The 27,359-nt window shown below is 44.9% G+C and overlaps 3 long non-coding RNA genes across 3 annotated transcripts; all 3 read left to right on the plus strand.

The window, feature by feature from the left end:
- The first annotated feature begins 9,873 nt into the window (after positions 1–9,873).
- LOC136786577 (uncharacterized) lies at positions 9,874–15,145 on the plus strand. Its single transcript, XR_010825598.1, has 2 exons — positions 9,874–12,504; positions 12,956–15,145. It is a non-coding gene; the product is annotated as an uncharacterized lncRNA (long non-coding RNA).
- A 790-nt stretch (positions 15,146–15,935) lies between these two features.
- LOC136786575 (uncharacterized) lies at positions 15,936–21,207 on the plus strand. Its single transcript, XR_010825596.1, has 2 exons — positions 15,936–18,566; positions 19,018–21,207. It is a non-coding gene; the product is annotated as an uncharacterized lncRNA (long non-coding RNA).
- A 790-nt stretch (positions 21,208–21,997) lies between these two features.
- Positions 21,998–25,951, plus strand: LOC136786576 (uncharacterized). Its single transcript, XR_010825597.1, has 2 exons — positions 21,998–24,628; positions 25,080–25,951. It is a non-coding gene; the product is annotated as an uncharacterized lncRNA (long non-coding RNA).
- Positions 25,952–27,359: the final 1,408 nt, after the last annotated feature.

The raw sequence follows: 27,359 nt of genomic DNA on the forward strand, positions 1-27,359 counted from the left end.
TTTGTTTTGTTTTGTTTTTTTTCTAGATTGCCAAGTAACTCCCCTGCAGCCTAACACGATGAAGTCCTACCAGATGGTCACAGCTGAGGTCCCCATGGGAACTAGGCCCAAAGAAATGGGAGGTATTTCTGACTTGTGCATGCCTTTGAGAAATGTGCCTGGTTTAGCCACATTCTCTCCTTTCTCCCAGAGAAATCAAAGACTGTAAAGATTTGGGACAACCCTCCATCTGGCTTGTTGCCTCAGGCACGTCACCAGAGCCAAGTCCTCCACCCTCTTTGCAGAAGCCCATGTCTCTGCTGCCATCCCATCGCTGCCTATTTTCAGATGCTGTCCTCAGGCTGAAGAGATTCCCTGATGTAGAACCACAGGGCAAATCCTTTCCTTTCTGGTGGCACTGGGGAATCCACACTGCTGCAAATCTTTCTGCTCTTTGAAGAAGGGAGGAAAGATGAGGACAACAAGTAGGAGAAAGAATGGAGTGAGTAAATGACAGAAGAATTTCAACCTCTGCTTCTTCCCAGGGGTGACACCAGTGACAATAAGGTCCACCCTAAATGGGGATTTCCTACATGGCTTCGTGGACCACGGTGTATAGGTCAACAAAAAAAGAGAATTGGTCACCCGAGGTCATCTGGAGGGTCTTCAGGACTAGCACAGGCTTCACGAATAGATGATGGCTATGAGCATTCATATTGATCTCCCAAGGCAACCCCATTCATTTTAGGCTCCAAAAGACAGTTAATCTTAGTTAAGAATAAATACACTCAATTATCGGGAAGGAAAAGATAGCAGTGTATTTATTGTGAGGAAATCGAAAGTAATTACTCTGGAAAAAGTTGTGTTGGGCCTGGAAGCGCAATACATTAGCTGTCAGGATTTTTAAAGCAGTCGGCAAAGACCATTCCAGCGTGTCCATCCCTGTGACCCAGGAGGGGCTGAAGGAGCGGTCTAGAGGAGACAGCACTGCCTGGCACGTTATTTGCTGGTTAGCAAAGCCCCTCGGGCTGCAGGGAGCCATAGGGACCCCCGTCCCATTGCTTCATGTGCCATGGCAGCTTTCAGAGGCACTTGCACCACTTGGGCAGAGGAAAACCTTGCTACCTCTGGGCCACTAAGGTGGGGAACCGGGCAGTGGTGTGGTCTCCTGGTCCTCTGATTTTAGGGCTCCTTGATATGAGCCATTTCCCTTAAAATGAGCCCCAGTTCAAGCCAAGATAAAAGAAAAATGAACAGGAATATTTGATAATGAAATTCAAAATACATGGCATAATTCTGCTGGGATTATGAAGAATCTGGTAGCTGGACTGAAGGTAGATTATATTTATCTCACACTTAATAAGCCAATACATTGCTGCACCTGGGTGTGCTCAAGAGCAATGTACTAGGTGTCCTAGTTGGAGCGTGGCTGCACAGTTAAGTCCCGTCTGTCCTCACAGAAGGCATTTCTGTACTGCTTTTCCATTTAATACTGCAGGCCCATCCTTGAGATGTATCCAAACAAGACCTTCTGAAACTCCCACCATCCCTCCACCTGTGCCCCCATCATCCCAGTTACTTTACTGCAGCGAAGAAGACTTGCCTTTCCTGTGACTACAACGTTGTCTGCTCTTGATGGCTTTGAACATGCCCATGGCCCCTGAGCCTGAGCTGCTGCTCTTCTTATTTTCTCTGAAAACAATTGGTAAGACTATTCCCATACTTTAGTGAGGTCTTAGCAAACTGTCAAAGAAAAACACTCTTTCCAGCGGTTGTGGCAAGCTTAATCTGATTTTAAAATGCTTGCAACCACTTGAAACTCTTAGGAAATGGTAAAGCTGATGTTCTAGCACCCCTTGTCCAGCCATCCCCCTACCACCAATATCACCCACTAAGCCATGTCCCTAAACACCACATCCAACCTTTCGTTGAACATCCCCAGGGACGGTGACTCCACCACCTCCCTGGGCAACCCATTTCAATTCTTGACCACTCTTTCTGAGAAGAAATTCTCAGTGTAATTCCTCTGATCAGTTGTCTCAGGCAAGTCATTCACCGAAAAAAAAAAAAAAAAAAAGTATTCTCTTTCTTTTCAAGCCACAAAATAACACTTGTAAGATAAAGCTTTTCAATGTACCCATCAACCACTCAGGATAACATTTGCAAATTAGGATTTCACTCTTTGACTTCCTCTAGGTTTTCTCAAATTTCTGCTTCATAATTGAACTTCCAAATAATTACTAGAGGGACTGCCTTCAGTCCTCACTCACTGTGTCAAAGTTAGCACATAACACATGAAGCAAAAGAAACCCCACAGATAAAATGACCAGGAGGCCCACCATGATCATCTATAAATGTTATTCCAGGGTATTATCTGTTCTTGTTCCTCTTCAAGTGCTGGTGAGCCCAAACCAGCCTTTGATAAGGTACTGTGGTGATGCTTACATCAGCTTTTTCTCTTCCACAGGTGTGAGTCTCCTCTGCACTGATCCCCAACCCTGTTGTGCATCCCGCAAGGATGACAGTGGAAAACCTGTGTGCCATCACCTCACTGTCAGCCTCTTTACTGAACTATTTCACTGTTTTCTATTAAACAGTGGTAATTATCCTGTCTATGAGCTTTAATCAGTGGGACGAGGACAGAGGCCACCTTTGCTTGCTCCCCCTTCAAGCATGTGGAATTGCTGTCCCTCACCCCAGGATGCAAACGGTGGGTGCTGTTACTCTTGCAGGACAGTATTACAAAACACCAAGTCAAGTACTGTCCAGAAGGGTCTCGTATCAGCACAGTGCTATTTGTTCCATCAAAAGAAAAAATATTAATCCCAACCAAATTTCTATAAACCAGAGCCCATCATCGGTTATGATTAGTCCTCCTTAACTCTGCATTACTCAGCTCCCCTGTTGCTTGTTGTGGTTTTCCCCATGGGTGGAGTTGGCTGTGTCATTCATTTAGGCTTTCCCCCAGCTCTCAGGAGCTTCCCCCTTGCTTTCAGTTTACTGGAAAACTCCAGCAAATTCCTTGGCCCAATCTTGTTAAAGCCTTTGATGCAATTATCTGGAAATGCTGATTTTAAAAATAACTGCATTTGGCAGTCGCTGTTAAACAACACCTTTAACTACTGCTGGGATAGAGTACAATCCCTCTTCAGACAGTGATTGTTGTCTGGCATTTCCAGACCACGCTGAGAGAAATGCCCTCCGTCCCCAGAGCCATGGTGCAGGTATCGCCATCACCCCACCACGGACAGTGCTGCAGATGGGCTCCTCTGCCCCGCTCTGCCAAAAATATCCCTGCGCTTGGCCAGGGGCGGTCCATCAGCATCTGACCAGCAACATCTGTCCTCACAACCCAGTGTTTGAAAGCAATACCCCACATTTATACCAACATTTCCAAGAAGGGGCTTCTCGAGGTTTAAAAGCATTCAATGTGCAGGGAAGGCCTTGGAGCTGCAGGCTCTGTGCATGTCTTTGGAAAGGCAAATCTTAGCCAGTGTTCCTGCCATTAAGGGAGTGCAGTGGTTTTAAAGGTTTGTGTCTCTAACGAAGGCAGCAGCTGAACACTACAAAATTTAACTCATGTTGAGGAAAAAGCAGGTGCTTTTGTGGAAACAACACTGTCCTGCCTCAAGGATGCTGCCAGGTTACCCCCAGGTTGGGAAGCACAGCAAGAGAAATAATTTCAGACCAGCTCACAGAGCTAAAAGTTTACACAGCGCCTCGCCAGGCATTTACTCACAGCTCACATTGCAGGCTAAAATGGGCACAACCACAGACACAAAATGGTAAGGCAGTTACAGCCAGCATTAAGTCACACCATTATTACGGATCTGATTTAGAGCAATGCCAATGGAAAGTGGGAATTGTGCCTGGCTCAGTGCTTTGCATGAGCACTGCAGGTAGAGCATTATTCTCTGAGATAGCTCATATCACGCAGTCTGGAGCAAGAGTCACACAAAACCAGGAGCCATCCAGGTTGGAGGGGAGCTCATGAGGTCTCACAACCTGGTGCTTTAAGCAGGGGGAACACTGAATTCGGACTAGGTTGATCCAGGTTTTGTAATTCCCGTGCCTAATAATACAGCTGTGAGAGCACCAGCGTGCTGAAAGCTTGGCTTCTGCATACGGTGATTAGTTAATTTAGTGGAAAGTCCCCTTCAGGAAGACCCCATAGGAATAATAATTCCATGGGACAGTGTTGGAACAGTAGCTATAATCAACATTTAGGAACGGTGCAAAGCAGGGTAAAGTGATAAATGAGTAAACTGCTATGCTTGGTGCAAGGAGCTATTCCACTGCAAAGACACGTTCATAAAGCATGAAGGATAGCATCTCTGTGTGATGTTAGTGTCATTGGTGAGACAGTTAGTTACAGAAATATGTGTCTGGGAAATGCAATACCTACATAAGGCTTCAGTGAATAAAAGTGTATATAAAGGCTGTAATATCAATTTTCTTTGGATTAGATTTTAAAGCTATATTCTCCCCCTGGTTAGGTAATGCGATCACCTCAATTGTCATGCTAAGATGAACATATCTGACTGTATCGTTAATGCAAGTTTGTGCATTTGCATCACGTTGCCGCAGGAGCTGGCCATGCCCCTTGGAAGCACCAACACACTGCTGGAACAGCTCTCAGTGCCAATATCCCCTAGTTGTGAGGGGATCTTGGAGAATTGAATTAAAACTTTGTGCCAGCTCAGCGGTTCTCTGCTACCTGAATGCGTACACTCACAACGCCTCAAAGTGTGTCACTTATCGAGCATAGATTATTTTTAGTAAATTGTCTGAAGACTGAAATCTGGGGCTGCTTGCACACGGAGGATTGCATCCCCCTTGAGTGCTGTGCTGCCGTGCCTGGCCTCCGGCCAAAGTCAGGGCACTGGCCACGTCCCTGCTGGGTGCAAAGTCCACCTACACCTCCTGCAGTGACAGCACCTCGGAAACAACTGGCTGTGTGGATGAGCTCTTGCACCGAGCCAAAATTCAAATCAATTGGCACCCCTCCTGTAGACATCATGTTTCCTGCTCCTTTCAGTACAAAGATAAGTTCTGGTAAAGAATGATGTCTTTGCAGAAACTCAGCTTCTGAGTGGGTCTTGCTAGCAGTGGTGGTAGGGGCAGAACTTCCCCTCAGGTGGACCTCATGGAGCTCAGCGTTTTCACATACTGAAGCAGTATTTTTGCAAAGGTAGCAGAGGCCTGACAGTTGCATTGTGTGTTTCCATACTCTACAGAGATACGCATCAGCATTCAACTCTGGGACCCAGGGTCTTCTGGAGAATGATATTGTGATAGAAAACACTCCTGGAGCCCCAAAAAATAACTTGCAGGCTGTACTAAAGTATATTAGAACAGTAGCTCTGCCGTTCAACATGACCAGATTGTCATTTGGGAGGACCACCGTCTTTTCCTCAATGTAAACACCTCCAGCAGAACAGAGAATTTACGCCTGTTAACGCATTTCTTTCAAGTTTAAAATTTCCCTGTGGGAGAGGTTTCTCAGTCCCCACTGCACTGACCGCAGGCCGCCAGAGAAGCAGATTGGAGACATCCCCTGGGTGAGGGGGAGATGTTCAGCCTGCAGAAGAGGAGGCTCCAGGGAGACCTGATAGAGGCCTTCCAATACCTAAAGGGGGCTACAAGAAAGCAGAAGAGGGACTCTTCTATGAGGGAGTGCAGTGATAGAACAAGGCATAATGGCTTTAAGCTAAAAGACGGTAGATTTAGATTAGATATTTGGAAGAAATTCTTCATGATGAGGGTGGTGAGGTACTGGAAGAGGTTGCCCAGAGAAGCTGTGGATGCCCCATCCCTGGAGGTGTTCAAGACCAGGCTAGATGAGGCCCTGGGCAACCTGATCTAGTGGGTGGCATCTCTGCCCATGGCAGGGGGGTTGGAACTAGATGGGCTTTGAGGTCCCTTCCAACTCAAACACAAAATCTGTGATTCTATTATTCTGTGAGCCACATGGATGGACTGTGAAACAGCTGGGTACTGAGCTTTGTCTCTGCATAAATGGGGACAGCACTGAGTCACCACCCTGGGCTGGGACATGATCAGAACTGGGTAGGCAAAGCATGTATTGCAGCACCTCTTAGAAAAAAATGTAGGTTTTAAAATGACTAAAAGCAGAATCATCTTTATTGTCATGACTGCATGAATACAAGCCTGCCAAAGTAGCCTCTTTCCTCCAGTCATGCTCCAGGCCTTAGGGGTTACCTCTCTTCCTTTGCTCTCATTATAAGGAAATCACATGCTGAAAACCATCTTAGACAAAGTGTGGCATTCTGATAAACATCTGCTGTAGAAACGCCTGAGGTCACAGACTGTTTGGGGCAATGCATTTAGCTGCAAATCTACTGATTTGAAAGATCCACAAGAATTCGTGGCAGTTTCCTATTCCACAGATCTTTTTCTTCTACTCTGGCACTCCAAATCCTGTTCCTTTTTTTTTTTTTTCTTTTCTTTTCTTTTGGCTGCTCCAGTGGAGCTGCTGTCTGTACCAGCAGCGGGTACCAACTACTTAATTATTATAGTAGAACACAAAACTTCTTCCCAAAATTGTTTGCTTGGCCTAGGGTCTCCTCAATGCTTCCCTGCTCCTGAAAGTAGGCCTCTGGCTCTGAGTCTCCTGGAGCACATCCTGTCCTCCCAGATAAGTGCTGTGCCTAGACAGTATCCATATGGATCAACAGAGATCAGACCAACTGGGGGTTGATTCAGGTTTAATGCTTACCCATGTGTTGTTTATTCAATTAATTTGCCCCTCTAGCTCTTTGCAAATCATCTCTCTAAGAGCTCCATGAGTTTTACAAATATGTTCATGATTCAGAGTTGCTTGACAATTCAGTTGTGCTTCCCAACAGTCAGCCTTAAGGATGCATGATAATTTTCCAGATTGAGTATTAGTCTAATCACTCACTAAAAGTTCATTCATTATCTGCCTGTGTTACAGAACGCTGCCACATTTCACTGTATTTCTGCTGGTAGGGCAGCCCTCCAAGTCACTACCATATGTCATCTCCAGGCCTCTTTACAATCCTGACTGCTGTAAAGACTTCTGCAAACATAATATATATGCTTCCGTTGGGGTCATCAGGCTGGTGTGGTGTTCAGTGATTAAGCTATGGGGCATCCTTTCTGCAAACAGTTTTACCTTTTTGCTAGAAAGTCCAGCCACAGCAGTCACTCCTGGAACGGACTCCTGCCTCTCCTAACACTGATGTGTGTGAAGACCGCCACAGTGTCCAGTCTCAGGTTTCCTTTTAGGATTCGATGGCCCCAGCTCTTCAGTCCTCCCTGGTAGGCTGTGTTGCCCAGACCTTTAATGATTCTTGATGCTTTCCTTTGTATTTAGTCTGGCTGATCCACATTTCCACAGTATGGTGCTGAGTGACAACACTAACAATGGGCTGTGATTCAAAACTCCCTGGAGTCACTTGGTCTTTCTGGTGATACTGAATAATTTATTTTATTTTGTAGGGTTGTGGGTCTGGGGTTTAGGGGTATTTTTGGTTTGTTTATTTTCTTTCTTTTTTTCTTTTTCATTTTTTTCATTTTTTTTTTTCTGAAAGAATCTGTATTTTTATACGGAACAAGGGATTTCTGTGATCACTGATGTCCTATGTTCCCATGTAGGGGAACTTCTGTGGATAAAAGGATTAAATGCTGCTGAACTACTGGATCCTGGAACAGCCTGTTCTGCACAGGAGCAAAGAAGAACAAGGTTTGTAAAGTATATAAACAGCATTACCCCAGTAGAAGATGAGGTGGAGGCAGACACCCAGAAACTTCAACTGTGATAAATTAGCGGGTGTTTGTTCATTGTCTTTAAAAGGAATTCAGAGGATCTGCTGAGAAGATAAGGTTTTGCAATTTACGACCTTGTTAAGGGGGAAGACTAAGCAAGTAGATAGTGGGGTGGGGGTGTTGGATAAACATCCTTGGTAAAACAAAGACTCTGTGAAATACTGTTTCCCGCTTCACTACCCTCCCCCTTGAACACGAGCACAACGCATGATCATTGAAAGAAAAACAACGACCCCCAACAACGAACTGCACAGCTTCAGAAGGTCCAACAAGTCCTGACAAGCCGAAACTTGGATGCTATAAAACGGCGACACTGAAAAGGGAAAGTTGCGTGCTGTGGTGGAGCGGAGACTCCCCAGCCGCCCAGCGCTGTTTTGCTTGTGCCTGCTTACTTAATTAATAAAATATTTCTGATAGACCAAGAAATTTGTATGGTCTCACTTATAACAAATTTGGTGCCGTGACTCGGATGAAGACGGATTGACTGGGAATCCCTCTAGGGGAGGCGCCCCGCCGATTCTGGTGGCCCCGGGAACGGGAAATCCCGCTCGAGCCCTTCACCGACGAACCCAAAATTAGGCACAAGCAAATAAAACCGGTAACCCCAAGCAATCTTTGTGCACGAAGACCGAACGAAGACCCACGGGGTGGGTAAGTATAGGCCGGTGATCCGTTCGGTTGGGGTTGGTGATCCCGGAGTGCGTCTGTGTGAGACGTCCAATTGCGGACGAAGTGAGTGCGGACCCCTCAGTAGTGCGGTTCCCACATCCTGCGAGGGACTGGGCCACGACCAGGGGGAAGCGGCTGTGTGTGTGTGTGAAGGCACTCCGGAAGATGGGACAGAAGAAGAGTAAGCCTTCTGGTCCCATGGGTGGGGTAATGCCTAGTGCTAGGTTGCCCCCTATTCCCCCAGATAGTCCACTGGGGTTAATGATTAAGAATTGGAGTGATTCCCCTTTTAGGCGGGGAAAGGATAAAGTAAAAATGATTCATTATTGTGTTGAAGTTTGGGGAGGTAGGCAAATTATTGGCCCATATTTGGGTCGTTTGAAGACTGGGTTTGCCAAGCCTTAAACATTTATGTAAATGCAAAGGAACCTTTTTGTTTAGAGGGGAGCGAATATGCGAGCCTTTGGATTGGCTCAGAGAATCGAGTTAATCTGTACCCTCTGTACCCTTTAAAAGAAAAAGGAGGGGCAAAATTACAAATTGTGGAGCAAGAGATAAAGTACCTGGGTCACCAGTTAAGTAAGGGGACTAAGAAGTTAGACCCAGGCAGAATCAGTGGAATATTGGCTTTAGCGTCCCCGCGAACTAAAAGGCAGGTACGGCAACTGTTAGGGTTGACCGGATACTGTAGACAATGGATAGAAGATTATAGTGGAAAGGTTAAATTTTTATATAACAAGCTGAATAAGGATGGATTACTCAAATGGACAAAAGAAGATGAGGAACGACTGAACAAGTTAAAGGAGGAACTAGTACGCCCCCCAGTGTTAAGCTTACCAGATTTAAGGAGGCTGTTTTGTTTTGTTTTGTTTTTTTGTGAACAGCGCAGCAGGCACGGCATACGGAGTGCTGGCCCAAGAATGGGCAAGGAGTTAAAAAAAAAAAACAAACCTGTGGCCTATTTGTCTAAATTATTGGATCCGGTTAGCCGGGGTTGGCCAAACTGTTTGCAGGTAGTGGTAGCTGCTGCCTTGTTAGCGGAAGAAGCACAGAAGATCACTTTTGGGGGGGAAATCAAAGTAATATCTCTACACAATATATGCGGGGTACTGCAACAGAAGGCAGAGAAATGGATCACTGACGCCAGATTATTAAAATATGAAGGAATTTTGATTTCCTCTCCAAAATTAACATTAGGAACAACCTCCCTACAGAACCCTGCTCAATTTCTTTATGGGGAACCAAATGAGTCCTTAGGACACGATTGCCTCCGAAATATAGAAGAGCAAACGAAATTGAGACCTGATCTAGAGGAGGTGGAATTACCCATCGGTGAACAGATATATGTGGATGGTTCCTCGAGAGTAGTCGAGGGAAAGCAAAAATCAGGATACGCGTTAGTAAATGGGAAAACATTTGAGATAGTGGAATCTGGACCTTTGAGTCCTAGCTGGTCCGCCCAAGCTTGCGAGCTATATGCCATATTGCGGGCCCTAAAATTGTTGAAAAATAAAAGCGGTACAATATATACAGATTCAAAATATGCTTATGGGGTAGTACATACATTTGGTAAAATATGGGAAGAAAGGGGGCTCATCAATTCACAAGGAAAGGGTTTAATACATCAGGAATTAATTACCCAGGTTTTACAAGCTATCAGAGAGCCCAAAGAAATTGCCATAGTACATATAAAAGGGCATCAAAAAGGCCTCACCCCTCAGGTTAGGGGTAATAATCTAGCAGATCAGGAGGCAAAAAGGGCAGCATTAATGAGTATAAGAATTAGAAGAACGAGGGAAGATTGCCCAGACTGTGGGAAATACTTAATACTTATACTTAAGATATAGTAATTAATATAATAATAATATAATAATATATAATAATGCTTAATATAATACTTAATACTGTGGGAAAGACTTAAAGGAATTTCCATGTTATGATTGCTGGAGTGAATGGGGAGTTGATGGGATTGAATGCAATTGTTCTGAGGAAGAAAGCCCGCCTTATAAAAACTGCTACAAGTGCGGGCCGACTAACTCCCTGTGGTCGAATGGACTCATTCCCCTCCCCTTACTCTGTTTCACTATTACAGAAGAAGACAAGATGACACAAATGGGGGTTCGAAAAAAAACGATAAAGGGAAATGGGTACTGCCTGATGGACGGGAAGTGTTACCAAAATCAGTAGCTATGAGGGTGCTACGGAGATTTCATGAACAGATGCACTGGGGAACCCAGGCATTGGTGGATCAATTTGCCACAAATTATATGTGTATAGGGATTTATAATATAGCAAAGAGGATCGTAAATGATTGCATAACTTGTCGGAGGGTAAATGCTCAACACATGAGAAAAAGGGTCCCGGGAGGAGGACGAGAATTGGCACATCGACCTTTTGCAAAGATTCAATTAGATTTTACTGAACTTCCAAAAACGGGGCGATATAGATACTTGTTAGTTATTGTAGACCACCTCACAAACTTTGTTGAAGCATTCCCTACGGCAAGGGCCACAGCTCAAACCTTGGTAAAGATATTATTAGAAAGCATCATACCCAGATACGGGGTAATAGAAGCAATTGACTCTGATCGAGGCCCACACTTTGTGTCAAAGGTATCCCGAGACACGATGAAGGCTCTGGGAATTAAATGGGAATATCACACTCCCTGGCATCCTCAGAGTTCGGGAAAGGTAGAACGAATGAATGGTGAAATTAAAAAGCAACTAACAAAGCTTATGATAGAGACAAAAACCTCCTGGGTGAAATGTTTACCGCTTGCACTATTGAATATCCGGACATAGCCCCGAGCCGATGTCGGAATCTCACCTTTTGAAAGGCTGTATGGTATGCCTTATGATTTAGAGATGCCATCTGATCACCCCCAGGTACAGGATATCCAATTAAAACCTTATTTAATACAGCTTATGAACCGACGGAGGGAGTTGCAAGCGAAAGGCTTGGTGGCTAGATATAGCAATCCATAGGATACAACCTGGAGATAGGGTTCTAATTAAGACATGGAAAGAAACGTCTTTAACACCACGGTGGGAAGGCCCCTATGTTGTTTTACTTATCACAGAGACGGCTATCCGGACGGCTGAGAAGGGGTGAACGCATGCCAGTCGCGTGAAAGGACCGATCCAGACAAGCGAATGGGAAGCGGTCGCAGGCCCTGATGACTTAAAGCTCACGTTGAAACGAACTCGATAAGTATGTTCTAACTGTCTATGTATCGTAAAAAAAAAAGGAGGAGAGGGGACCCTGTTTGATCAGAAAAAGGTCGCGGTTACCTGAGAAACTCCCCTGAAGAACACTGCTGCTGCCGAGAAGAACCTGCACCTTGTAGTTCGCTGCAACCGAACTGACAAGCGAGGCAGAGAGTGAAACGGTGGGGAATTACGTGGCCAGGTAAAGAACTCTGGAAAATGGGCCCTAGCCATTTTTTTTTTTTTTTTTTTTGCGATACATAGTAATGGGTACGATTGTTTACACTGTTCCTGGGTCTGCGCACCCTTACAAACCTTTTAAATGGAGCCTGATTAGATGGGAAGATCACCAAGTTGTTCAGCAGATAACTACTGCTGGGGGACTGATAGGGGAGGCATCATCTATATAAAGAAGGAAGAGACTAAGAGTCCCCAACGGGTGGGACCAAATCAGAAACTGTCGGGGAGTGTTTTGAGGATTCAGCCTACACAAGCTTTTAGAATGCTAACTCCTAATAGCCCTAAACCACTGGAGGTTGCTAATAAATCAGTAAACCCGGAGTACGGGATTAGAAATGAAGGGGTGACCGGGAATAACATATGGAGAATCATGAATGCTAGTTATCAGTTGTTGAATCAACCAAATCCAGACGTGCCTAGACCTTGCTGGTTATGTCTTGATATAAGGCCCTCATATTACGACGCCATTGGGGATCTGGGAGAGACCACCCGTTCAAACGAAACCGATCCCCCACAATGCAATTGGGGAAGGGATGTAGGAATAACGTTAACGGAAGTAACTGGGAATGGCAGATGCGTAGGCACGGTCCCTGGTGATGTGGGAATAGAAATGTTGTTTTTGCAGTGTTGCATTGTTTAGAAGGAGGGAATGTGGTATTGAGATATGCTTGCAGTGATGGGAGGGCTCAGCAGGTGACCTCGTGGAATGCAGACAACCAGACTCCTTGGAGCAATCAGGTGAAGATCGCTGTGTTGGGTCGGGCCAGATGGGGGGAGAGGACATTGCCATCTCGGGAGCAGGCCGGCGGCTGAGGGCCGGGCATTGTCTGTGGGGCATCGGATGGATTGTGAACCTGGATTGCCCACTCCGGTGGGGAGGCGGGGGAGGGTCCTGTCATCGGGAGGTGTATGGACTGTGTTTTTGGGGCTGGTGGGTGCGCTCTCCTGCTTGTGGGGCGCCCGCCATTGCAATCGCGAGTGGATTGCTGCTTCGCTGAGGTCCCCGCCTGGGCCTGGGTTGTTGGCTGCGGAGTGTTTCTCACAGTAAGAAGTTCCATCTATGCAATATTACAGAAAATGTTACACAATTAGACAAAGAAAAATGGTTAATACCAGCAGATAACACCAGATGGGTATGTTCGTCTCTGGGGGTAACTCCATGCTTATCTTTGAAATTGTTCAACTCGTCTCATGATTTCTGTGTACAGGTAGTAATTATACCTAGGATTCTTTACCATTCTGAGGAGTATATGTACATCCAACATGCTATGGCAAAAAAAACACTTAAGGAAGAGAGAGCCTATTACGGCTGTCACTTTAGCCACTCTGATGATTCTGGGGGCTGCAGGAGCCGGAACTGAAATTACCTCTCTGGTAAAACAAAGCCAAGAATTTACCTCTCTACGCATTGCTGTAGATGAGGATTTGGCCCGTATCGAGCAATCTGTATCAGCTTTAGAGAAATCTGTACGACAAAATCGTAGGGGATTAGATGTGATTTTTCTACAACAAGGAGGATTGTGTGCAGCCCTACGAGAGGAGTGTTGTGTATATGCAGATCATACTGGAGTAGTAAGGGATACAATGACTAAATTGAGAGAAGGGTTAGAAAAACGAAAAATAGAAAATGAAGCCCACCAGAACTGGTATGAATCCTGGTTTAATTACTCACTTTGGCTCACTACACTGCTATCAACTATAGCAGGACCTTTGTTGCTGCTCATATTAACACTAACTTTTGTACCATGTATATTCAATCGAATAATCGCGATTGTAAAAAAACCGATTAGAGGCAGCTCACCTTATGCTTGTGCGTGTGAAATATGAATCTCTTGAACAGGAGGAGGATGAAGCAGAAACTTTAATATTGAGCAAACAAGTGCTTCAAAAATTCATCAATGAACAAAATATGTTAGAAAAAGAAAAAGGAGGGATTGTGATAAATTAGCGGGTGTTTGTTCATTGTCTTTAAAAGGAATTCAGAGGATCTGCTGAGAAGATAAGGTTTTGCAATTTACGACCTTGTTAAGGGGGAAGACTAAGCAAGTAGATAGTGGGGTGGGGGTGTTGGATAAACATCCTTGGTAAAACAAAGACTCTGTGAAATACTGTTTCCCGCTTCACTACCCTCCCCCTTGAACACGAGCACAACGCATGATCATTGAAAGAAAAACAACGACCCCCAACAACGAACTGCACAGCTTCAGAAGGTCCAACAAGTCCTGACAAGCCGAAACTTGGATGCTATAAAACGGCGACACTGAAAAGGGAAAGTTGCGTGCTGTGGTGGAGCGGAGACTCCCCAGCCGCCCAGCGCTGTTTTGCTTGTGCCTGCTTACTTAATTAATAAAATATTTCTGATAGACCAAGAAATTTGTATGGTCTCACTTATAACAAATTTGGTGCCGTGACTCGGATGAAGACGGATTGACTGGGAATCCCTCTAGGGGAGGCGCCCCGCCGATTCTGGTGGCCCCGGGAACGGGAAATCCCGCTCGAGCCCTTCACCGACGAACCCAAAATTAGGCACAAGCAAATAAAACCGGTAACCCCAAGCAATCTTTGTGCACGAAGACCGAACGAAGACCCACGGGGTGGGTAAGTATAGGCCGGTGATCCGTTCGGTTGGGGTTGGTGATCCCGGAGTGCGTCTGTGTGAGACGTCCAATTGCGGACGAAGTGAGTGCGGACCCCTCAGTAGTGCGGTTCCCACATCCTGCGAGGGACTGGGCCACGACCAGGGGGAAGCGGCTGTGTGTGTGTGTGAAGGCACTCCGGAAGATGGGACAGAAGAAGAGTAAGCCTTCTGGTCCCATGGGTGGGGTAATGCCTAGTGCTAGGTTGCCCCCTATTCCCCCAGATAGTCCACTGGGGTTAATGATTAAGAATTGGAGTGATTCCCCTTTTAGGCGGGGAAAGGATAAAGTAAAAATGATTCATTATTGTGTTGAAGTTTGGGGAGGTAGGCAAATTATTGGCCCATATTTGGGTCGTTTGAAGACTGGGTTTGCCAAGCCTTAAACATTTATGTAAATGCAAAGGAACCTTTTTGTTTAGAGGGGAGCGAATATGCGAGCCTTTGGATTGGCTCAGAGAATCGAGTTAATCTGTACCCTCTGTACCCTTTAAAAGAAAAAGGAGGGGCAAAATTACAAATTGTGGAGCAAGAGATAAAGTACCTGGGTCACCAGTTAAGTAAGGGGACTAAGAAGTTAGACCCAGGCAGAATCAGTGGAATATTGGCTTTAGCGTCCCCGCGAACTAAAAGGCAGGTACGGCAACTGTTAGGGTTGACCGGATACTGTAGACAATGGATAGAAGATTATAGTGGAAAGGTTAAATTTTTATATAACAAGCTGAATAAGGATGGATTACTCAAATGGACAAAAGAAGATGAGGAACGACTGAACAAGTTAAAGGAGGAACTAGTACGCCCCCCAGTGTTAAGCTTACCAGATTTAAGGAGGCTGTTTTGTTTTGTTTTGTTTTTTTGTGAACAGCGCAGCAGGCACGGCATACGGAGTGCTGGCCCAAGAATGGGCAAGGAGTTAAAAAAAAAAAACAAACCTGTGGCCTATTTGTCTAAATTATTGGATCCGGTTAGCCGGGGTTGGCCAAACTGTTTGCAGGTAGTGGTAGCTGCTGCCTTGTTAGCGGAAGAAGCACAGAAGATCACTTTTGGGGGGGAAATCAAAGTAATATCTCTACACAATATATGCGGGGTACTGCAACAGAAGGCAGAGAAATGGATCACTGACGCCAGATTATTAAAATATGAAGGAATTTTGATTTCCTCTCCAAAATTAACATTAGGAACAACCTCCCTACAGAACCCTGCTCAATTTCTTTATGGGGAACCAAATGAGTCCTTAGGACACGATTGCCTCCGAAATATAGAAGAGCAAACGAAATTGAGACCTGATCTAGAGGAGGTGGAATTACCCATCGGTGAACAGATATATGTGGATGGTTCCTCGAGAGTAGTCGAGGGAAAGCAAAAATCAGGATACGCGTTAGTAAATGGGAAAACATTTGAGATAGTGGAATCTGGACCTTTGAGTCCTAGCTGGTCCGCCCAAGCTTGCGAGCTATATGCCATATTGCGGGCCCTAAAATTGTTGAAAAATAAAAGCGGTACAATATATACAGATTCAAAATATGCTTATGGGGTAGTACATACATTTGGTAAAATATGGGAAGAAAGGGGGCTCATCAATTCACAAGGAAAGGGTTTAATACATCAGGAATTAATTACCCAGGTTTTACAAGCTATCAGAGAGCCCAAAGAAATTGCCATAGTACATATAAAAGGGCATCAAAAAGGCCTCACCCCTCAGGTTAGGGGTAATAATCTAGCAGATCAGGAGGCAAAAAGGGCAGCATTAATGAGTATAAGAATTAGAAGAACGAGGGAAGATTGCCCAGACTGTGGGAAATACTTAATACTTATACTTAAGATATAGTAATTAATATAATAATAATATAATAATATATAATAATGCTTAATATAATACTTAATACTGTGGGAAAGACTTAAAGGAATTTCCATGTTATGATTGCTGGAGTGAATGGGGAGTTGATGGGATTGAATGCAATTGTTCTGAGGAAGAAAGCCCGCCTTATAAAAACTGCTACAAGTGCGGGCCGACTAACTCCCTGTGGTCGAATGGACTCATTCCCCTCCCCTTACTCTGTTTCACTATTACAGAAGAAGACAAGATGACACAAATGGGGGTTCGAAAAAAAACGATAAAGGGAAATGGGTACTGCCTGATGGACGGGAAGTGTTACCAAAATCAGTAGCTATGAGGGTGCTACGGAGATTTCATGAACAGATGCACTGGGGAACCCAGGCATTGGTGGATCAATTTGCCACAAATTATATGTGTATAGGGATTTATAATATAGCAAAGAGGATCGTAAATGATTGCATAACTTGTCGGAGGGTAAATGCTCAACACATGAGAAAAAGGGTCCCGGGAGGAGGACGAGAATTGGCACATCGACCTTTTGCAAAGATTCAATTAGATTTTACTGAACTTCCAAAAACGGGGCGATATAGATACTTGTTAGTTATTGTAGACCACCTCACAAACTTTGTTGAAGCATTCCCTACGGCAAGGGCCACAGCTCAAACCTTGGTAAAGATATTATTAGAAAGCATCATACCCAGATACGGGGTAATAGAAGCAATTGACTCTGATCGAGGCCCACACTTTGTGTCAAAGGTATCCCGAGACACGATGAAGGCTCTGGGAATTAAATGGGAATATCACACTCCCTGGCATCCTCAGAGTTCGGGAAAGGTAGAACGAATGAATGGTGAAATTAAAAAGCAACTAACAAAGCTTATGATAGAGACAAAAACCTCCTGGGTGAAATGTTTACCGCTTGCACTATTGAATATCCGGACATAGCCCCGAGCCGATGTCGGAATCTCACCTTTTGAAAGGCTGTATGGTATGCCTTATGATTTAGAGATGCCATCTGATCACCCCCAGGTACAGGATATCCAATTAAAACCTTATTTAATACAGCTTATGAACCGACGGAGGGAGTTGCAAGCGAAAGGCTTGGTGGCTAGATATAGCAATCCATAGGATACAACCTGGAGATAGGGTTCTAATTAAGACATGGAAAGAAACGTCTTTAACACCACGGTGGGAAGGCCCCTATGTTGTTTTACTTATCACAGAGACGGCTATCCGGACGGCTGAGAAGGGGTGAACGCATGCCAGTCGCGTGAAAGGACCGATCCAGACAAGCGAATGGGAAGCGGTCGCAGGCCCTGATGACTTAAAGCTCACGTTGAAACGAACTCGATAAGTATGTTCTAACTGTCTATGTATCGTAAAAAAAAAAGGAGGAGAGGGGACCCTGTTTGATCAGAAAAAGGTCGCGGTTACCTGAGAAACTCCCCTGAAGAACACTGCTGCTGCCGAGAAGAACCTGCACCTTGTAGTTCGCTGCAACCGAACTGACAAGCGAGGCAGAGAGTGAAACGGTGGGGAATTACGTGGCCAGGTAAAGAACTCTGGAAAATGGGCCCTAGCCATTTTTTTTTTTTTTTTTTTTGCGATACATAGTAATGGGTACGATTGTTTACACTGTTCCTGGGTCTGCGCACCCTTACAAACCTTTTAAATGGAGCCTGATTAGATGGGAAGATCACCAAGTTGTTCAGCAGATAACTACTGCTGGGGGACTGATAGGGGAGGCATCATCTATATAAAGAAGGAAGAGACTAAGAGTCCCCAACGGGTGGGACCAAATCAGAAACTGTCGGGGAGTGTTTTGAGGATTCAGCCTACACAAGCTTTTAGAATGCTAACTCCTAATAGCCCTAAACCACTGGAGGTTGCTAATAAATCAGTAAACCCGGAGTACGGGATTAGAAATGAAGGGGTGACCGGGAATAACATATGGAGAATCATGAATGCTAGTTATCAGTTGTTGAATCAACCAAATCCAGACGTGCCTAGACCTTGCTGGTTATGTCTTGATATAAGGCCCTCATATTACGACGCCATTGGGGATCTGGGAGAGACCACCCGTTCAAACGAAACCGATCCCCCACAATGCAATTGGGGAAGGGATGTAGGAATAACGTTAACGGAAGTAACTGGGAATGGCAGATGCGTAGGCACGGTCCCTGGTGATGTGGGAATAGAAATGTTGTTTTTGCAGTGTTGCATTGTTTAGAAGGAGGGAATGTGGTATTGAGATATGCTTGCAGTGATGGGAGGGCTCAGCAGGTGACCTCGTGGAATGCAGACAACCAGACTCCTTGGAGCAATCAGGTGAAGATCGCTGTGTTGGGTCGGGCCAGATGGGGGGAGAGGACATTGCCATCTCGGGAGCAGGCCGGCGGCTGAGGGCCGGGCATTGTCTGTGGGGCATCGGATGGATTGTGAACCTGGATTGCCCACTCCGGTGGGGAGGCGGGGGAGGGTCCTGTCATCGGGAGGTGTATGGACTGTGTTTTTGGGGCTGGTGGGTGCGCTCTCCTGCTTGTGGGGCGCCCGCCATTGCAATCGCGAGTGGATTGCTGCTTCGCTGAGGTCCCCGCCTGGGCCTGGGTTGTTGGCTGCGGAGTGTTTCTCACAGTAAGAAGTTCCATCTATGCAATATTACAGAAAATGTTACACAATTAGACAAAGAAAAATGGTTAATACCAGCAGATAACACCAGATGGGTATGTTCGTCTCTGGGGGTAACTCCATGCTTATCTTTGAAATTGTTCAACTCGTCTCATGATTTCTGTGTACAGGTAGTAATTATACCTAGGATTCTTTACCATTCTGAGGAGTATATGTACATCCAACATGCTATGGCAAAAAAAACACTTAAGGAAGAGAGAGCCTATTACGGCTGTCACTTTAGCCACTCTGATGATTCTGGGGGCTGCAGGAGCCGGAACTGAAATTACCTCTCTGGTAAAACAAAGCCAAGAATTTACCTCTCTACGCATTGCTGTAGATGAGGATTTCGCCCGTATCGAGCAATCTGTATCAGCTTTAGAGAAATCTGTACGACAAAATCGTAGGGGATTAGATGTGATTTTTCTACAACAAGGAGGATTGTGTGCAGCCCTACGAGAGGAGTGTTGTGTATATGCAGATCATACTGGAGTAGTAAGGGATACAATGACTAAATTGAGAGAAGGGTTAGAAAAACGAAAAATAGAAAATGAAGCCCACCAGAACTGGTATGAATCCTGGTTTAATTACTCACTTTGGCTCACTACACTGCTATCAACTATAGCAGGACCTTTGTTGCTGCTCATATTAACACTAACTTTTGTACCATGTATATTCAATCGAATAATCGCGATTGTAAAAAAACCGATTAGAGGCAGCTCACCTTATGCTTGTGCGTGTGAAATATGAATCTCTTGAACAGGAGGAGGATGAAGCAGAAACTTTAATATTGAGCAAACAAGTGCTTCAAAAATTCATCAATGAACAAAATATGTTAGAAAAAGAAAAAGGAGGGATTGTGATAAATTAGCGGGTGTTTGTTCATTGTCTTTAAAAGGAATTCAGAGGATCTGCTGAGAAGATAAGGTTTTGCAATTTACGACCTTGTTAAGGGGGAAGACTAAGCAAGTAGATAGTGGGGTGGGGGTGTTGGATAAACATCCTTGGTAAAACAAAGACTCTGTGAAATACTGTTTCCCGCTTCACTACCCTCCCCCTTGAACACGAGCACAACGCATGATCATTGAAAGAAAAACAACGACCCCCAACAACGAACTGCACAGCTTCAGAAGGTCCAACAAGTCCTGACAAGCCGAAACTTGGATGCTATAAAACGGCGACACTGAAAAGGGAAAGTTGCGTGCTGTGGTGGAGCGGAGACTCCCCAGCCGCCCAGCGCTGTTTTGCTTGTGCCTGCTTACTTAATTAATAAAATATTTCTGATAGACCAAGAAATTTGTATGGTCTCACTTATAACAAATTTGGTGCCGTGACTCGGATGAAGACGGATTGACTGGGAATCCCTCTAGGGGAGGCGCCCCGCCGATTCTGGTGGCCCCGGGAACGGGAAATCCCGCTCGAGCCCTTCACCGACGAACCCAAAATTAGGCACAAGCAAATAAAACCGGTAACCCCAAGCAATCTTTGTGCACGAAGACCGAACGAAGACCCACGGGGTGGGTAAGTATAGGCCGGTGATCCGTTCGGTTGGGGTTGGTGATCCCGGAGTGCGTCTGTGTGAGACGTCCAATTGCGGACGAAGTGAGTGCGGACCCCTCAGTAGTGCGGTTCCCACATCCTGCGAGGGACTGGGCCACGACCAGGGGGAAGCGGCTGTGTGTGTGTGTGAAGGCACTCCGGAAGATGGGACAGAAGAAGAGTAAGCCTTCTGGTCCCATGGGTGGGGTAATGCCTAGTGCTAGGTTGCCCCCTATTCCCCCAGATAGTCCACTGGGGTTAATGATTAAGAATTGGAGTGATTCCCCTTTTAGGCGGGGAAAGGATAAAGTAAAAATGATTCATTATTGTGTTGAAGTTTGGGGAGGTAGGCAAATTATTGGCCCATATTTGGGTCGTTTGAAGACTGGGTTTGCCAAGCCTTAAACATTTATGTAAATGCAAAGGAACCTTTTTGTTTAGAGGGGAGCGAATATGCGAGCCTTTGGATTGGCTCAGAGAATCGAGTTAATCTGTACCCTCTGTACCCTTTAAAAGAAAAAGGAGGGGCAAAATTACAAATTGTGGAGCAAGAGATAAAGTACCTGGGTCACCAGTTAAGTAAGGGGACTAAGAAGTTAGACCCAGGCAGAATCAGTGGAATATTGGCTTTAGCGTCCCCGCGAACTAAAAGGCAGGTACGGCAACTGTTAGGGTTGACCGGATACTGTAGACAATGGATAGAAGATTATAGTGGAAAGGTTAAATTTTTATATAACAAGCTGAATAAGGATGGATTACTCAAATGGACAAAAGAAGATGAGGAACGACTGAACAAGTTAAAGGAGGAACTAGTACGCCCCCCAGTGTTAAGCTTACCAGATTTAAGGAGGCTGTTTTGTTTTGTTTTGTTTTTTTGTGAACAGCGCAGCAGGCACGGCATACGGAGTGCTGGCCCAAGAATGGGCAAGGAGTTAAAAAAAAAAAACAAACCTGTGGCCTATTTGTCTAAATTATTGGATCCGGTTAGCCGGGGTTGGCCAAACTGTTTGCAGGTAGTGGTAGCTGCTGCCTTGTTAGCGGAAGAAGCACAGAAGATCACTTTTGGGGGGGAAATCAAAGTAATATCTCTACACAATATATGCGGGGTACTGCAACAGAAGGCAGAGAAATGGATCACTGACGCCAGATTATTAAAATATGAAGGAATTTTGATTTCCTCTCCAAAATTAACATTAGGAACAACCTCCCTACAGAACCCTGCTCAATTTCTTTATGGGGAACCAAATGAGTCCTTAGGACACGATTGCCTCCGAAATATAGAAGAGCAAACGAAATTGAGACCTGATCTAGAGGAGGTGGAATTACCCATCGGTGAACAGATATATGTGGATGGTTCCTCGAGAGTAGTCGAGGGAAAGCAAAAATCAGGATACGCGTTAGTAAATGGGAAAACATTTGAGATAGTGGAATCTGGACCTTTGAGTCCTAGCTGGTCCGCCCAAGCTTGCGAGCTATATGCCATATTGCGGGCCCTAAAATTGTTGAAAAATAAAAGCGGTACAATATATACAGATTCAAAATATGCTTATGGGGTAGTACATACATTTGGTAAAATATGGGAAGAAAGGGGGCTCATCAATTCACAAGGAAAGGGTTTAATACATCAGGAATTAATTACCCAGGTTTTACAAGCTATCAGAGAGCCCAAAGAAATTGCCATAGTACATATAAAAGGGCATCAAAAAGGCCTCACCCCTCAGGTTAGGGGTAATAATCTAGCAGATCAGGAGGCAAAAAGGGCAGCATTAATGAGTATAAGAATTAGAAGAACGAGGGAAGATTGCCCAGACTGTGGGAAATACTTAATACTTATACTTAAGATATAGTAATTAATATAATAATAATATAATAATATATAATAATGCTTAATATAATACTTAATACTGTGGGAAAGACTTAAAGGAATTTCCATGTTATGATTGCTGGAGTGAATGGGGAGTTGATGGGATTGAATGCAATTGTTCTGAGGAAGAAAGCCCGCCTTATAAAAACTGCTACAAGTGCGGGCCGACTAACTCCCTGTGGTCGAATGGACTCATTCCCCTCCCCTTACTCTGTTTCACTATTACAGAAGAAGACAAGATGACACAAATGGGGGTTCGAAAAAAAACGATAAAGGGAAATGGGTACTGCCTGATGGACGGGAAGTGTTACCAAAATCAGTAGCTATGAGGGTGCTACGGAGATTTCATGAACAGATGCACTGGGGAACCCAGGCATTGGTGGATCAATTTGCCACAAATTATATGTGTATAGGGATTTATAATATAGCAAAGAGGATCGTAAATGATTGCATAACTTGTCGGAGGGTAAATGCTCAACACATGAGAAAAAGGGTCCCGGGAGGAGGACGAGAATTGGCACATCGACCTTTTGCAAAGATTCAATTAGATTTTACTGAACTTCCAAAAACGGGGCGATATAGATACTTGTTAGTTATTGTAGACCACCTCACAAACTTTGTTGAAGCATTCCCTACGGCAAGGGCCACAGCTCAAACCTTGGTAAAGATATTATTAGAAAGCATCATACCCAGATACGGGGTAATAGAAGCAATTGACTCTGATCGAGGCCCACACTTTGTGTCAAAGGTATCCCGAGACACGATGAAGGCTCTGGGAATTAAATGGGAATATCACACTCCCTGGCATCCTCAGAGTTCGGGAAAGGTAGAACGAATGAATGGTGAAATTAAAAAGCAACTAACAAAGCTTATGATAGAGACAAAAACCTCCTGGGTGAAATGTTTACCGCTTGCACTATTGAATATCCGGACATAGCCCCGAGCCGATGTCGGAATCTCACCTTTTGAAAGGCTGTATGGTATGCCTTATGATTTAGAGATGCCATCTGATCACCCCCAGGTACAGGATATCCAATTAAAACCTTATTTAATACAGCTTATGAACCGACGGAGGGAGTTGCAAGCGAAAGGCTTGGTGGCTAGATATAGCAATCCATAGGATACAACCTGGAGATAGGGTTCTAATTAAGACATGGAAAGAAACGTCTTTAACACCACGGTGGGAAGGCCCCTATGTTGTTTTACTTATCACAGAGACGGCTATCCGGACGGCTGAGAAGGGGTGAACGCATGCCAGTCGCGTGAAAGGACCGATCCAGACAAGCGAATGGGAAGCGGTCGCAGGCCCTGATGACTTAAAGCTCACGTTGAAACGAACTCGATAAGTATGTTCTAACTGTCTATGTATCGTAAAAAAAAAAGGAGGAGAGGGGACCCTGTTTGATCAGAAAAAGGTCGCGGTTACCTGAGAAACTCCCCTGAAGAACACTGCTGCTGCCGAGAAGAACCTGCACCTTGTAGTTCGCTGCAACCGAACTGACAAGCGAGGCAGAGAGTGAAACGGTGGGGAATTACGTGGCCAGGTAAAGAACTCTGGAAAATGGGCCCTAGCCATTTTTTTTTTTTTTTTTTTTGCGATACATAGTAATGGGTACGATTGTTTACACTGTTCCTGGGTCTGCGCACCCTTACAAACCTTTTAAATGGAGCCTGATTAGATGGGAAGATCACCAAGTTGTTCAGCAGATAACTACTGCTGGGGGACTGATAGGGGAGGCATCATCTATATAAAGAAGGAAGAGACTAAGAGTCCCCAACGGGTGGGACCAAATCAGAAACTGTCGGGGAGTGTTTTGAGGATTCAGCCTACACAAGCTTTTAGAATGCTAACTCCTAATAGCCCTAAACCACTGGAGGTTGCTAATAAATCAGTAAACCCGGAGTACGGGATTAGAAATGAAGGGGTGACCGGGAATAACATATGGAGAATCATGAATGCTAGTTATCAGTTGTTGAATCAACCAAATCCAGACGTGCCTAGACCTTGCTGGTTATGTCTTGATATAAGGCCCTCATATTACGACGCCATTGGGGATCTGGGAGAGACCACCCGTTCAAACGAAACCGATCCCCCACAATGCAATTGGGGAAGGGATGTAGGAATAACGTTAACGGAAGTAACTGGGAATGGCAGATGCGTAGGCACGGTCCCTGGTGATGTGGGAATAGAAATGTTGTTTTTGCAGTGTTGCATTGTTTAGAAGGAGGGAATGTGGTATTGAGATATGCTTGCAGTGATGGGAGGGCTCAGCAGGTGACCTCGTGGAATGCAGACAACCAGACTCCTTGGAGCAATCAGGTGAAGATCGCTGTGTTGGGTCGGGCCAGATGGGGGGAGAGGACATTGCCATCTCGGGAGCAGGCCGGCGGCTGAGGGCCGGGCATTGTCTGTGGGGCATCGGATGGATTGTGAACCTGGATTGCCCACTCCGGTGGGGAGGCGGGGGAGGGTCCTGTCATCGGGAGGTGTATGGACTGTGTTTTTGGGGCTGGTGGGTGCGCTCTCCTGCTTGTGGGGCGCCCGCCATTGCAATCGCGAGTGGATTGCTGCTTCGCTGAGGTCCCCGCCTGGGCCTGGGTTGTTGGCTGCGGAGTGTTTCTCACAGTAAGAAGTTCCATCTATGCAATATTACAGAAAATGTTACACAATTAGACAAAGAAAAATGGTTAATACCAGCAGATAACACCAGATGGGTATGTTCGTCTCTGGGGGTAACTCCATGCTTATCTTTGAAATTGTTCAACTCGTCTCATGATTTCTGTGTACAGGTAGTAATTATACCTAGGATTCTTTACCATTCTGAGGAGTATATGTACATCCAACATGCTATGGCAAAAAAAACACTTAAGGAAGAGAGAGCCTATTACGGCTGTCACTTTAGCCACTCTGATGATTCTGGGGGCTGCAGGAGCCGGAACTGAAATTACCTCTCTGGTAAAACAAAGCCAAGAATTTACCTCTCTACGCATTGCTGTAGATGAGGATTTGGCCCGTATCGAGCAATCTGTATCAGCTTTAGAGAAATCTGTACGACAAAATCGTAGGGGATTAGATGTGATTTTTCTACAACAAGGAGGATTGTGTGCAGCCCTACGAGAGGAGTGTTGTGTATATGCAGATCATACTGGAGTAGTAAGGGATACAATGACTAAATTGAGAGAAGGGTTAGAAAAACGAAAAATAGAAAATGAAGCCCACCAGAACTGGTATGAATCCTGGTTTAATTACTCACTTTGGCTCACTACACTGCTATCAACTATAGCAGGACCTTTGTTGCTGCTCATATTAACACTAACTTTTGTACCATGTATATTCAATCGAATAATCGCGATTGTAAAAAAACCGATTAGAGGCAGCTCACCTTATGCTTGTGCGTGTGAAATATGAATCTCTTGAACAGGAGGAGGATGAAGCAGAAACTTTAATATTGAGCAAACAAGTGCTTCAAAAATTCATCAATGAACAAAATATGTTAGAAAAAGAAAAAGGAGGGATTGTGATAAATTAGCGGGTGTTTGTTCATTGTCTTTAAAAGGAATTCAGAGGATCTGCTGAGAAGATAAGGTTTTGCAATTTACGACCTTGTTAAGGGGGAAGACTAAGCAAGTAGATAGTGGGGTGGGGGTGTTGGATAAACATCCTTGGTAAAACAAAGACTCTGTGAAATACTGTTTCCCGCTTCACTACCCTCCCCCTTGAACACGAGCACAACGCATGATCATTGAAAGAAAAACAACGACCCCCAACAACGAACTGCACAGCTTCAGAAGGTCCAACAAGTCCTGACAAGCCGAAACTTGGATGCTATAAAACGGCGACACTGAAAAGGGAAAGTTGCGTGCTGTGGTGGAGCGGAGACTCCCCAGCCGCCCAGCGCTGTTTTGCTTGTGCCTGCTTACTTAATTAATAAAATATTTCTGATAGACCAAGAAATTTGTATGGTCTCACTTATAACACAACCATCTTCAATCATCTTGGGTCTGCCAGAAGGGTGGAAGAGGCTGGGACTTGGAACATGTCACTGACTTCCCGCCATGCCAGGAAACCTCCTGCATTGCCCGCTGCTCATTATCAGTTAAGCCTTGATATTTAGGGCAGAGGAAACCATCCACTTCCAGCACTTTTGATTGGCACTTATAAAGACAGTATTTTTATAGATGAGCCTTTACCAAACCTGTGATCGTGTGTCAGTTCATTTCAAGCCTCTCTACAAGCTAGGGTTTTGCTCTAAAAATGTTCACTTTACTTAGCCTACTATTACTGTTTATGCTCTTAAACTTTTATTGAAAAGCAGTTTACCACCTCCTGTAAGGGCTTTGCATGCCCTAACAGGCACTACAAACACAATTTGCATGTGAGCTGGGTCCTAGGTTCCCACCAGGCATCTGATGTATGACAGGGAAATTTGTATTTCTGTGCCTGATGCACATCTGATGCTTCTGCTAAAATGAAGCTAAGAAAACTTATATAAAAAACCTACTTACAAACATCATTTTAGAGCTGACCAATTTTCTGTAAATTCTAGTTTGATTAGGAAAAAGGGAGAAGTTAAATGAGCAACCCTGCTAGCAGCTGGTCTTGGGAGCAGTACGAAGCAAGTCTGCCGAGCAGAGCAGGGAAGGCTGGAAGGGAGGCATCAGGCACCCAGGGCTGTGCTGCTCCCACTGTGATGCGCTTACCCTCAGTGTTTATGCTGAGCATTTCCAAAACAACGCTGCAAAGAGTGTGCGTTCCTCAGTCAGAGCTTTTCCAGAGGAGACTTCAAATGTGGGTCAGGTTGACAACGGGGTCCCAGCTCTGTGAAGAGCTGTCTTTGGGGCTGTTATAAATGACTGGGTCCCAAATAGGATTACAATCAAAGTTTACAATTTATTAAATGAATAGAGGCA

Source organism: Anser cygnoides, chromosome 17 (assembly GCF_040182565.1).
Source record: "Anser cygnoides isolate HZ-2024a breed goose chromosome 17, Taihu_goose_T2T_genome, whole genome shotgun sequence".
NCBI classification, from domain to species: domain Eukaryota; kingdom Metazoa; phylum Chordata; class Aves; order Anseriformes; family Anatidae; genus Anser; species Anser cygnoides.